This window comes from Myotis myotis, unplaced genomic scaffold (assembly GCF_014108235.1).
Source record: "Myotis myotis isolate mMyoMyo1 unplaced genomic scaffold, mMyoMyo1.p scaffold_m19_p_11, whole genome shotgun sequence".
Lineage (NCBI taxonomy): Eukaryota > Metazoa > Chordata > Mammalia > Chiroptera > Vespertilionidae > Myotis > Myotis myotis.
The window spans coordinates 75,299,957-75,310,837 of NW_023416315.1; the positions used below are offsets into that span (position 1 = coordinate 75,299,957).

The window sequence follows — 10,881 nt, forward strand, 5'->3', positions numbered from 1 at the left end:
GATTTTGTCTCTTCATAATGATGGAAGTTTAGTAATAAAGATAATAGAATTCTTTTTTTTTTCTACATATATTTTTATTGCTTTCAGAGAGTAAGGGAGAGGGTGAGAGAGATAGAAACAGCAATGATGAGAGAGAATCAGTATAGCTGCCTCCTACATGTACCCTACTGGGGATCAAGCCTGCAACCCGGGCATGTGCCCTGACCAAGAATCCAACCCTGATCTCTTGGTTCATGAGTCAATTCTTAACCACTGAGCAGCACCAGCTGGGCAAGATGATTGTATTCTTAATTCCTCTGGTGTCAGCATTGTAAAGGGTAGTTTGAGAACTACCTTATTGAGAACTGATGATATCCCCTTACTTGACTTTGTATGACCATCCTGACACTTTTTATATATGCATAACGTTGAAGTTTGAAGTAATGAAGAAAAGAATAATATAACATTTAACATTCACTGTCACAATTTGCAAATGAACTCATCCAATGAGCTTAGATATTTTACTTTTTCTGAAATTCTCCTCAGTATAGTCAATTATTGGTCATAAAAATTAACACCAAATTCTTAACCTTTACAGTGTTCTCAGTCTCCTGGGAATCACCCATAAATTTTGCCACATATAATCACCAGAGTAAGTGCTCATGTAGACTTATTTCTTATTTCCAATGCCACAAACTGCAGGTGATTTTCTTGGTGGCCTTCTCATATCATGCTCTTTCCTTTTGAGTCAAAGCAATGAGAGGGATCATCAGGGCTTGGGCAGAGGCATTTTGGGTTTTATGGGGACTATCCAGGGGAAGAGGCCCAGGATACACCAGGGGCTGACAGGTGACCCGTCTAGTGGCTGGGGATCTAGTTATGGACAGCTACTATGAGTCTAGAGCAGTGGTTCTCAACCTTGGCTGCACATTAGAATCACCTGGGAATCTTTTTAAAATCCTGACTTCTGGGCCTCACCCTCCAGAAATTCTGTTTCTTTGTTAGGGGGTGAGGCCACAATATTAGTAACAAAGAAACAGGATTTCCGGAGGCTGAGGCCCAGAAATCAGGATTTTAAAAAGATTCCCAGGTGATTCTAATGTGCAGCCAAGGTTGAGAACCACTGGTCTAGAGGGTAATCTGGAGCCCAGAAGCTCATTTGTAGGGAAAGCAGAGGCAAGACCTCCTCCCACAACCAGAGGCATGGTGGGAAAACTACAGCCAAGGATGAAAACCACCAATAAGGTTACTGCAGATGTAAGGACAGCCACAATGTGGGGCAAAGGCAGGGAACTTCAGAAATAAAGGCAGACTCAACTATTGATGGGGCAGTTGCCAGAGTGAGATTCAGGCCTTCTGGGGAATTGACTTGATACAATAGCTAGGGCCTCAGGACCCAGAATTGCAAAGACTGGAATAGCAGGGATTGTATCCAGAGGTCACTGGTAAGACATGGACTCATGTCAAACTGCATTTCCATCCAGATGGATTCTGAGAAACACGGCCACGTTCCAACTGAGACCTTTCATTAAAGTGGGGCTTCAGGGGTCTTCATGCCTGTAGGTCTTCTGTTGTTTGAGCTAGAACTATTACGTTGTGGATTTTGAGAAAGATTACAGCTTTATACAAAAACTCACTTCTATATGGCAAACATAGATTTCAGAGCTTGGTTAGAGATGAGAGAATAAGGAAATTGTCTTGCAACCCCAAAAGATCAAATTTCAGTCTTCTGTGAAAGCCTCTCTCATGTGAAAGTGAGCATGGATCTCAACTCCCAAGGAATGGGAATCATTTTGAATAGTCCCTGAGTGCCTACTAAGCATAGTTATCAATGTTTAGGGTTTTATGTCTAACAGGAATTTATCAAATGTAATAGTCTCACCAGTTATACTTTCCACTTATCCTGATTTAAAATCAAACACCTCAATTTGAAATTATTCTCAACTCATAGCTCTCATCCACTGATAACCCTGCCAGTTTGGGACCACAGTATGAATACTTCTCAGATCTCATTGCCATTGAGGGACCAAACACACATTGGAAAGCAGTGGACCTCATGTCCTACTCCCTTTCCTGTTCTCATGGCAAAGTCACTAGTAGATGATGGTACATTTTCTTATAAAGTGAAGAAATGGCCTTATAATCCATTGTCAGGCTGTACATTGTGCCAGCCATTCCGGTAGCCACTGTGAATCAATCAGAGTTGTCAAATCACATGCAGCTGTTTTCCGTTTCGAGCCCAGAAACTACATTCAGTCCCAGCCCCTTCCACAGGGTAAGGGGCAATACCTGTCAGCTGGTTAGCGCCGATCAATGCCTTCTCTTTCTAATGGCTTGGAACTGGAAGCCCCTTGCCCTAATAAGGGCTCTATGATAGCTCACTCAAGAAAATTTTGGATTATACAGTATCACCAGCGTTTTCCTAAAAGTCAATAGGTAAGCGAATAGTTTTGTGGCCCTGTGGAAGAGTAAAGCTACTGACGCGATATCCATCCTTTGAATAGAGTTGAAGTGATCACTAAATATGAAGTTACTACCTATTTATTATTCTTCTGATGGGTTTCAGTATCGTTGCTCATGCGAGATCTGAGTTATACACAGTAAATTCTCTTTTGTTCAAGCCATCATTTCTGAGTTCTTTGGCACAAAATATAGAAACATTTTCCTCCTGGTTTTGATTAGGTTTCTTAGAAATATACCCTGGTACATCACTTAACTTCTGTCAAGGGGCTTGAATCCTCTTTTTAGATACTTGGTCTCAATGTCTGACTATCTCTCAAATTCCATGCATTATATGTGCTCTTCAGGTGACCCAATAATTTTCTAAATGATAGAAATAACAATTGTAGGGCTAGTATGTCCCCCGTGGAAAATTAGGAGAGTAATGCTTATCTGCCTAAGACTGCTCCTTTAGCAAAATGACAACTACTAATGCACATGTTATTCAATAACAGCTTTAAATTTATGCGGAGAAGAAAATTAATGACATTTTTCCATTTTGTGGTGGAGGCTACTATAAAATTATTTCTAAGATGGTGGGAAAATTAAATGTGGAATAAATACCATGGAATAACAGGCATAACTGATTATGCATCATAATGAGTATTAAATCAACATTCCAATGTGCCATATGAGGAGATTGTATGTGAGAATCACCAGGAGTCAGAGACTAGAGACAACCAAAATGTTGGATTATTTTATAAATCTCACGCAGATTATCATGGCTAATGAGAGACTAATTTGGTGCATTTGTTTAATTTTTTTGAAACCTTATTCTTTTTTATTGACGCTGGCCTAATCTCTATGACCAAAGAGGCCAAAACTGTAAATAAATGTGTGACATTGGTTGCAAGCTTTGATGTTATGACAAGACTTTTAACATCTAAGCTTCTTGTCTCCGGATGAAACATTTCTGTTGCGGTTCTGTTGATTTGGTTTCTTGCAGATTAGCTGTCCAAAGCTCTCTCTCCTAGGAAAGGCACTAAATAAAACACTTAAATGTTGGTGTAGAGTTTAATTACAAGGACTTCCAGCTTGGTGCTCACTCAAATTTTTCTAAGTTTTTTTTTTTTTTTTTTTTTTTTCTGAAAAGCTTAATTTTTTGGCTTTTTCTGAAAAGCTTAATTGTTTGGCTAATGGAAGATATGTTAATGAATACATGATCATAGTAACTCTATACTAGGAGGAATGTCATTTTAAACTTTATAAGTTTCCCCTGAGACTTGTAATTTTTTTGGTCAAAGAGGATTGGTAAATTTTAAATGTTGCATTTTCTATAATATCATTTAAATAGATTTAAAGGAGAAACTATATAAATACATGTAAAGGAGAATTAAGCAGGGCAGGTCAGTCAGGTGTTCCCCCCTGCATGTCCAATGCCCCAAGAACTTTGGGCTGCCTCTCAAGGGATGAAGAGAATGGCTTAGGAGCTTTGCCTCATATCAACATCCCTGAATGGGTGCTATGGGAACCTGCTCTGCACCATCTCCCAGGGCAATAGCAACTTGTTATTGAACACAAGGAGGATCTATACTGAAAGTGATTGAGAAGAGAATCATATAGTTGAGTTTACCTTTTCTGTATTATAATCATACTAGAGGCCCAGTGCAAACAATTTGTGCACGGGGTGGGGAGGGGGTGGGGGGAGAAGGAGGTTGTCCCTCAGCCAGGCCTGCACCCTCTCCAATCCAGGACCCCTTGGGGATGTCCAACTGCTGCAGGAATCAGGCCTAAACCGGCAGTTGAACATCCCTCTCACAATCTTGGACCACTGGCTCCTAACTGCTCACCTGCCTGCAGGCCTGATCCCCCTAACTGCTCTCCCCTGCCAGCCTGATCCTCCTAACTGCTCTCCCCTGCTGGCCTGATCGCCCCGAACCACCTCTGACTCGGCCCCGACACCATGGATTTGTCTGGAAGGTCATCCAGAAGACGTCTGGTCTAATTAGCATGTTACCCTTTTATTAGCATAGATAGATAATTGACTTTACCTTTCCAGTATTATAAGCATTACCTCTTCAGTTTTTTAATAATGGCATGAAGTGTTGAAAAAAATACATTCATGTCTGGTCATAGCCCACACATTTTAATAACTCTTCTTTTTTTTCTACTTTTTACTCATCCTCACTCACCTCTGTATGTGTTTATTGTCAAAACTTTTAATCTCAATAATCCTCAAATAAAAAGAGAGAGATGATCATTTTTGATATGTAGATGTTTGTATTTTCCACAGGAGAAGTGGAAACAGAACCATGAATTTAAGGGATAAGATCAGCTTCCACTTTAGGAAATGGATTGGCTGATGTTTATTTCAAAGGCTATCAAGTAAACCTTCACAGCAAAGTGTTAAATCAACAATATATATTTAAGGTTTAAAGGTATGATTTTCTTTTATTTTTGAAGTATGTGTGTTTTATCAGATTCATGTACACACACACACACACACACATATATTGGCTGAAGTAATGCATTAGAATCAATGTGTTACCCAGATGGCAAGGTGTAGTTCATATATATATATATATATATATATATATATATATACACATACATATATATCATTTGATTTTTGACAGAGAGGAAGGGAGAGAGATAGAGAGTTATAAACATCGATGAGAGAGAAACACCAACCAGCTGCCTCCTGCACATCCCCCTCTGGGGATGTGCCCGCAACCAAGGTACATGCCCTTGACCAGAATCGAACCTGGGACCTTTCAGTCCGCAGGCCGATGCTCTATCCACTGAGCCAAACCGGTTTGGCAAGGTGGAGTTCTTATTCCGGGTTCTTGGTCTACGAATTTTGAAGAATAAAAATCGTGGACTGGAAGATTTTAAGCAAAAGCGTGGACATTTATTGCAAGCCGTTACAAACTCCCGCCTGGGGAAGGGTCCCAAATGGGTAACCAGTGAAGTCTCTTTGTCTAAGGGTTTATAAATGCTGGCAGCTTCTTGGTCTGTACATGCTACTCTCTAATTGGATCCTTCCTCTTTTTATGTCCCCTCGTGTTTTTTCCTAATTGGGCGATTTCCCCCTTCCCTGCCTGGTACCAGTTTCAAAGTCTGAAAGCATACCTGGCGCCCCAGGCTCCCCCCCCCCCCCCCCCCATAATGTTCTGCTGCTCTCCGTGTTTGTGAGAGAAGCATTCTGTTGCTTTGGAGCTGGCTCCGCCCCTTCAGGTACGCATTCCTTTCCCATGGATCCTACCCTTACGGCCTTTCTTATTTCTATATCCTCACACATGTAAGATTCAAATTCCCCAGAAAATTGTAAACTTTTTACTGACAACTACTCATCTTTCCAGTTATTCAGGTATCACATGGCTCCTTTTAGTCTGCGTGATGGCGACTGAGCATAGAGGAAGAGCTAGTAGAGGAAATGATGTGCCAAATGATGGGTGAAGCCACACTATTTTCTCAAGTTACACATTCTCATGCAGTAATCTTATGCTTTGCCGTTTAAAAGTTTTGTATGCAATTCAAAAACTGATTAATAATGAAAAGATAGAGTTTACGTTCTTTTCCTTCATCAGCATTTAAATGATAGAAGTTGTCTGAATCTCATTTTGTGAAATATTTGCAACAGTAGAGTTGCATACTTAACTTTCATTACTCCTGCCTGAAGAAATGGTTAGAATGTGATTTCCCATCTGTACTTTTAGTCTAGCTAGTTAAATTTTAAGTCGCCATGTTGGTTTTAATTTTTTTTAAATTTAATATAATTTAGTAACCAGCTTTTTACAAAGCAGTTGAAACCTTCCTTGACCCAACACAATGAATCTGAGCAACACAGTATTTTAAACTACAGAGTGACATAAGCTTGACCTTAGGTATAAGTACAAAACATTTGCCAAATTTCTTACATTGTTAGTTTTAATCTCTAAATTATTCTTCCTATATTAGAGCATAGTGTGTGAGAGGATTGTATTCACATCTTGTTATACAGCCTTTGATAAGTTAACCAAATAAACACACTGGGTGGGGATCAGTTGGCATTCATTTACTTTCAACTAATTAATAGTGAAAAATGAATTCTAAGGTCCAAGAAAATTAATTTCATGTTCATGCTTCTTTTAAAATAATTTATTATTCTGTGGAAACCTTTTTAATCAAGGTAGTTTTTCACTAGCGTGACATAAAACTTTAAACTATGCATAGAATAAATCCCTACTCAACATATTCATTTCCCTTTTATTTCTAATCATGACAAATTTTGGAATGTATACTGAAGTTAAAAAGGTGAAGTTTTCTTGTGCAGAGTCCCCATCTGGCCTGTTTTGGATACTAATAATGGTCTAGGATTGGTTGGTATAGGCAAAGAAGCATTAACTTAGCTATTTCCTCATCCCTGTTCCCTGCACGTCCTCCTAAACCATAGCAGAATGCCATGGGTGTAACTGATATTTGGGGGCAAAAAAAAAATAAAAGTCATAAAGTTAAATAGAGTAATCATGTTTTCCCTTGTGTGTGTTTTATTTTGTTCTGTTTTTTTTTAGGATCAGATGTATGGTGTCAATTTCTATTAGGATAAAAGCATGAAAACATGAAATGATTATGTGAGCATGCCAATTTTGAACCTGAAAATAGTTTCTAATGCAGGGGTGGGGAATGTCCAGCCCATGGGCCCGTATAGCATCAGCAAGATCATTTGGTCTGGCCCTGCCAAGGCATTAGGGGTGAGTTAATGAAATGTTTGACCAAATATAGCAGGCTAATTTTTTTAAGTTGATAATTTTGTATGGCCCATGAATGATGTTATACATATCCAAATGGCCCTTGGCAGAATAAAGGTTCCCCACCCCTGTTTTAATAGAATGTATTTGACAAGCAACCCCTACTTTTATTGACTTAATGGGAGTATTGGTTTATGAATCCACAATTCCTAAGAAAATGATTTAAACAAATGTGGGACATGTGCACACAAATATATGAGTTGGCTCTGGTAGTGAAGAATGGTGTCTCTGAAAAAATAAAATCCTAGGGGTTGTAAATAGGTCAAAACGAATTAGATTTTTATTTATACTTCAGAAATGTAATCAAGTGAATGAAATGATTTCATATACATTTTTACATCCAAGAGCAGTGACACACTGTTCATACATTAATTCTGTAGGAAAATGTACATCCTTCTTTTTTGTTGTTGTTAGGTAAGATCTGCCAAGTGTTCATGGACAAAAAAAAAACAACCTTTCATTGCAACCTGAACTAGTGAAATTACAAGGGGTCAGCCATGTTTCTTTCAATAGCTTTATGGCATTAATAAAGCCGTTGTCCAAATGCCTGCTAATATTGGCATGTGTAGTATGAAGTCTCACAAATTCTCTAAAATGTGAATGTCCAATTTGAAAACTATGCAATAACCTAATGGATTTTGTGACTGAATCTACCCAGGGACATTAGAGTCCAGGACGGTTTATTTTAAGTATACTTCTGTAGCTCTATTTCTAGCTGACTATTCTTCCATTGCCTAATCAGAAAGAAATGCATTCTTATGAAGTTAAGCAGCTGTAGGCACAGAATGCTGATGACATTCTCTCCATATCTGAGTTGCCTAAAGAAAACCTAGTTAGCGGTAATTCTACCAAATACTTGTAACATTCACATACATTTTTAATTGATTTTCAAACAGCACTACTGCGCCATGAATTTGACCACATAGAATATAAGCCTTAAGCCCACTAGGTTTAAGCAATTGTGTCTTTGTAGACTAAAACTATGTAAAATAAAGTCTGATAACTCCCTGGTGTTAGAGGTAGACAGTTTTCTTTCAAATCCTAGGTTTGGTCTTTTATTTTATTCAGCAGTGAAAGCCATGAATACAGAACAAATAACACCTCTTACAATTCTCAACCATGACTTCTAACATCAGAGAATTCAAAGTATGAACATAGTACACAGTAATGAAAAGTATCAAAATTAGTTTACCTCAAAAAAGATAAATAAAACAGGTATATTCCACCAATACATAAACAGATGTTTGTGCTACAGTTAAAATTTGTTGTATACAAAAGATCATAGTCCCCGTAATCAGTTTGATAGAAGCAAGAATACATGAGCCATTTAAATTGTCAGACATTATGCTTTATAAGGTATGCACAGAAGTTCAAGCAATAAATACATACATTAGTTCAAAGCCTTACAATAGCTACGCAAAGCAGATGCAGAAAAGCAGATTTGCTATTACTAACAAGCAATGATATAAGTAAAAATTCATGAAATGCATTAAAGCAACATTTTTCTTAGAAAAAGTCTGGTCATTTATGGGTCCACCAACATTTTTACATAATATGCACAATTATCAAAATACAGACCAAGCATTTCAGAAAACTCCAAAAAACCTAAAATCTATTTTCAAAGCAATTGCAGTTTTGGAGGTTTTTCTGGTATAATGTGCAAGCAGCTATATTTTTTTTATTGTATTCATATAAAACCCATGCAAAACTCTACAGGTATATGCATTCTGTGGCTGAGACTTCCTTTCAAAAGTTTTGTAACTGAGGTATGCATACTTTAGCACTGTAGTCTTAGGCCACCCTTCTGATGGTAGAGCTCTCACAGTTACTTTCAGTCCATCAAAACCTTTGAACATGCACATGAAAGACCCATTTTCCCTTCAGATAATCCTGACACGATCCTAGATGACTGAAAAGCATCCTTCACAATACCACTCCTTCTCTGGAAACCGCATGGTAAACTTCCCATTCGTTGATCATGACCCAAAGACAACATAATGAAAAGTAGCAGTTACTGTGACGTTCTCACATTTCATGCAATCTGCCATAATTGTTCTAATTTTTTTCTTTTTTGTCTTTTTTTTTCTTTTTCTTTTTTTTTCTTTTTGCAGAGGTAGAAGCTTTCAGAAAGCCATTTGGGTAAGTGGGAAAACCCTTTTGAAAGCCGTTATGTTCTTTTATTTGGTGTGATAGATGACTGGGTGTCTAACTCTATTTGCTGACTTCAGCAAAGAATACATGATGAGCTTAGTTTGCAAGAACCAGCTCCATAACATGGAACTGGAACATATGTTAAGCTCTAGCAGCCACCTTCTGTCAAAACTGTTTGTAAAGCAATAACCATAATCAGGTTATGAGGTCCCTTGGTTGGGGGAAAAAAGTATTATCAAGACTTGGCACAGCACATGAAAAGCAACATGTAAAGTTTCTAGGTTTTAAGCAAATATCTGACTATGTTATTTTCAATACACCATAATGCATCATCATAGTTCGGGGGTTTGGAGATGTCAAGAAAACCAGCATTCCAACAATTTGGCCTGTGCAAGTCTTTGAAAGGGAGAGTATTGTTAGTGTTAATATCCCGTATAAGCAGAGGCAGAATTATATGTAACTTTGGTTTGACTGAAAATAAATACCATGGACTACAATTGCTATAATCTTTGCTTTCAGTGTAAAAACTCAGCTAGATCCCTTTAAAATCAATATGAAATTAATTTTTGGCTTTACTAGACCTTTACTGTTTGGTTCCTATTTTTTGTTTTGTTTTTTTCCTTATAACTTAAGTCTATAAAAATAGTACACAACAAAGGTTCAGACCATACAAGACATCTAACAACATGTATTCACCACCAAAAATAAGTGACTGGATCGGGGAAAACAAAAGCACAGTGTACTCTATATATATGACAATATGCAATCTGCATTTGCATCAAGTACATCATCCTTTTGGTCAGTGATCCACATTTGTTGCTTTCTAGCATATCATAACTTCCACTGTGGATTTTGTCCTCACCTCTGTCTTTAGTGAAAGCAAATCTTCATTGCATTTAGATGGACTTTTGGTCTCAGAAGATTACTCTGTGACTGAATTAGCTTTTTAGTTGTGGTTTTTGTCATATTTAATTCTTTGTTTAGGGCTAAATGAAAAGATCCCAGAGGTCATCAGAAAACAGCAGGTAGTTCATGGAAAAGGTTCCTTTGTATTAATTGAAGTTACAGAAGGCTGACCAAAGCGTGTGGCTGCTTCTGTCCTTGAGCTCTTGGCCATGGTTAGAGTTGGCTTTGGTTTGCAGCTGTAGCCTTTGACTGTGTTTGCAGGTAGACAAAGCTTTATCACAAGGAGGTAAAGAGTACAGTTGTAAGATCTATGCAGATATGCAAATGTTTCTATGGTGCTTGCACAGATAATGTTAGCTTAGGATTGCACTTTACATCTTAACACTAACAGCACAGACTGGAAGCCTAAGGTTTTAGATGGTTGCAACAGTCTAATTACTGCGTTTTTGTAATTACTAACTTATGTCATTTACAGTTGGTGGCACCAACATAAAAACTAATGTTCTGTTGTTCAAAATTCAGCTAGATACAAGCAGTGACACTAATTTCTGATACTACTCCTGTGCAAATTAAAAACAATAGCAACAAGTTGAACTTGACCAGCAATTGTTTCTAA

The 10,881-nt window shown here is 37.9% G+C and overlaps 1 protein-coding gene across 1 annotated transcript in view; it reads right to left on the reverse strand.

The window, feature by feature from the left end:
- Positions 1–8,376: 8,376 nt before the first annotated feature.
- Positions 8,377–10,881, reverse strand: part of FOXP2 (forkhead box P2) — a 691,137-nt gene continuing 688,632 nt past the window's right edge. The window contains exon 19 of the mRNA XM_036328924.1: positions 8,377–10,881. This exon is cut by the window's right edge and continues 585 nt beyond it. The gene's annotated coding sequence lies outside the window, so the exon portion shown is untranslated.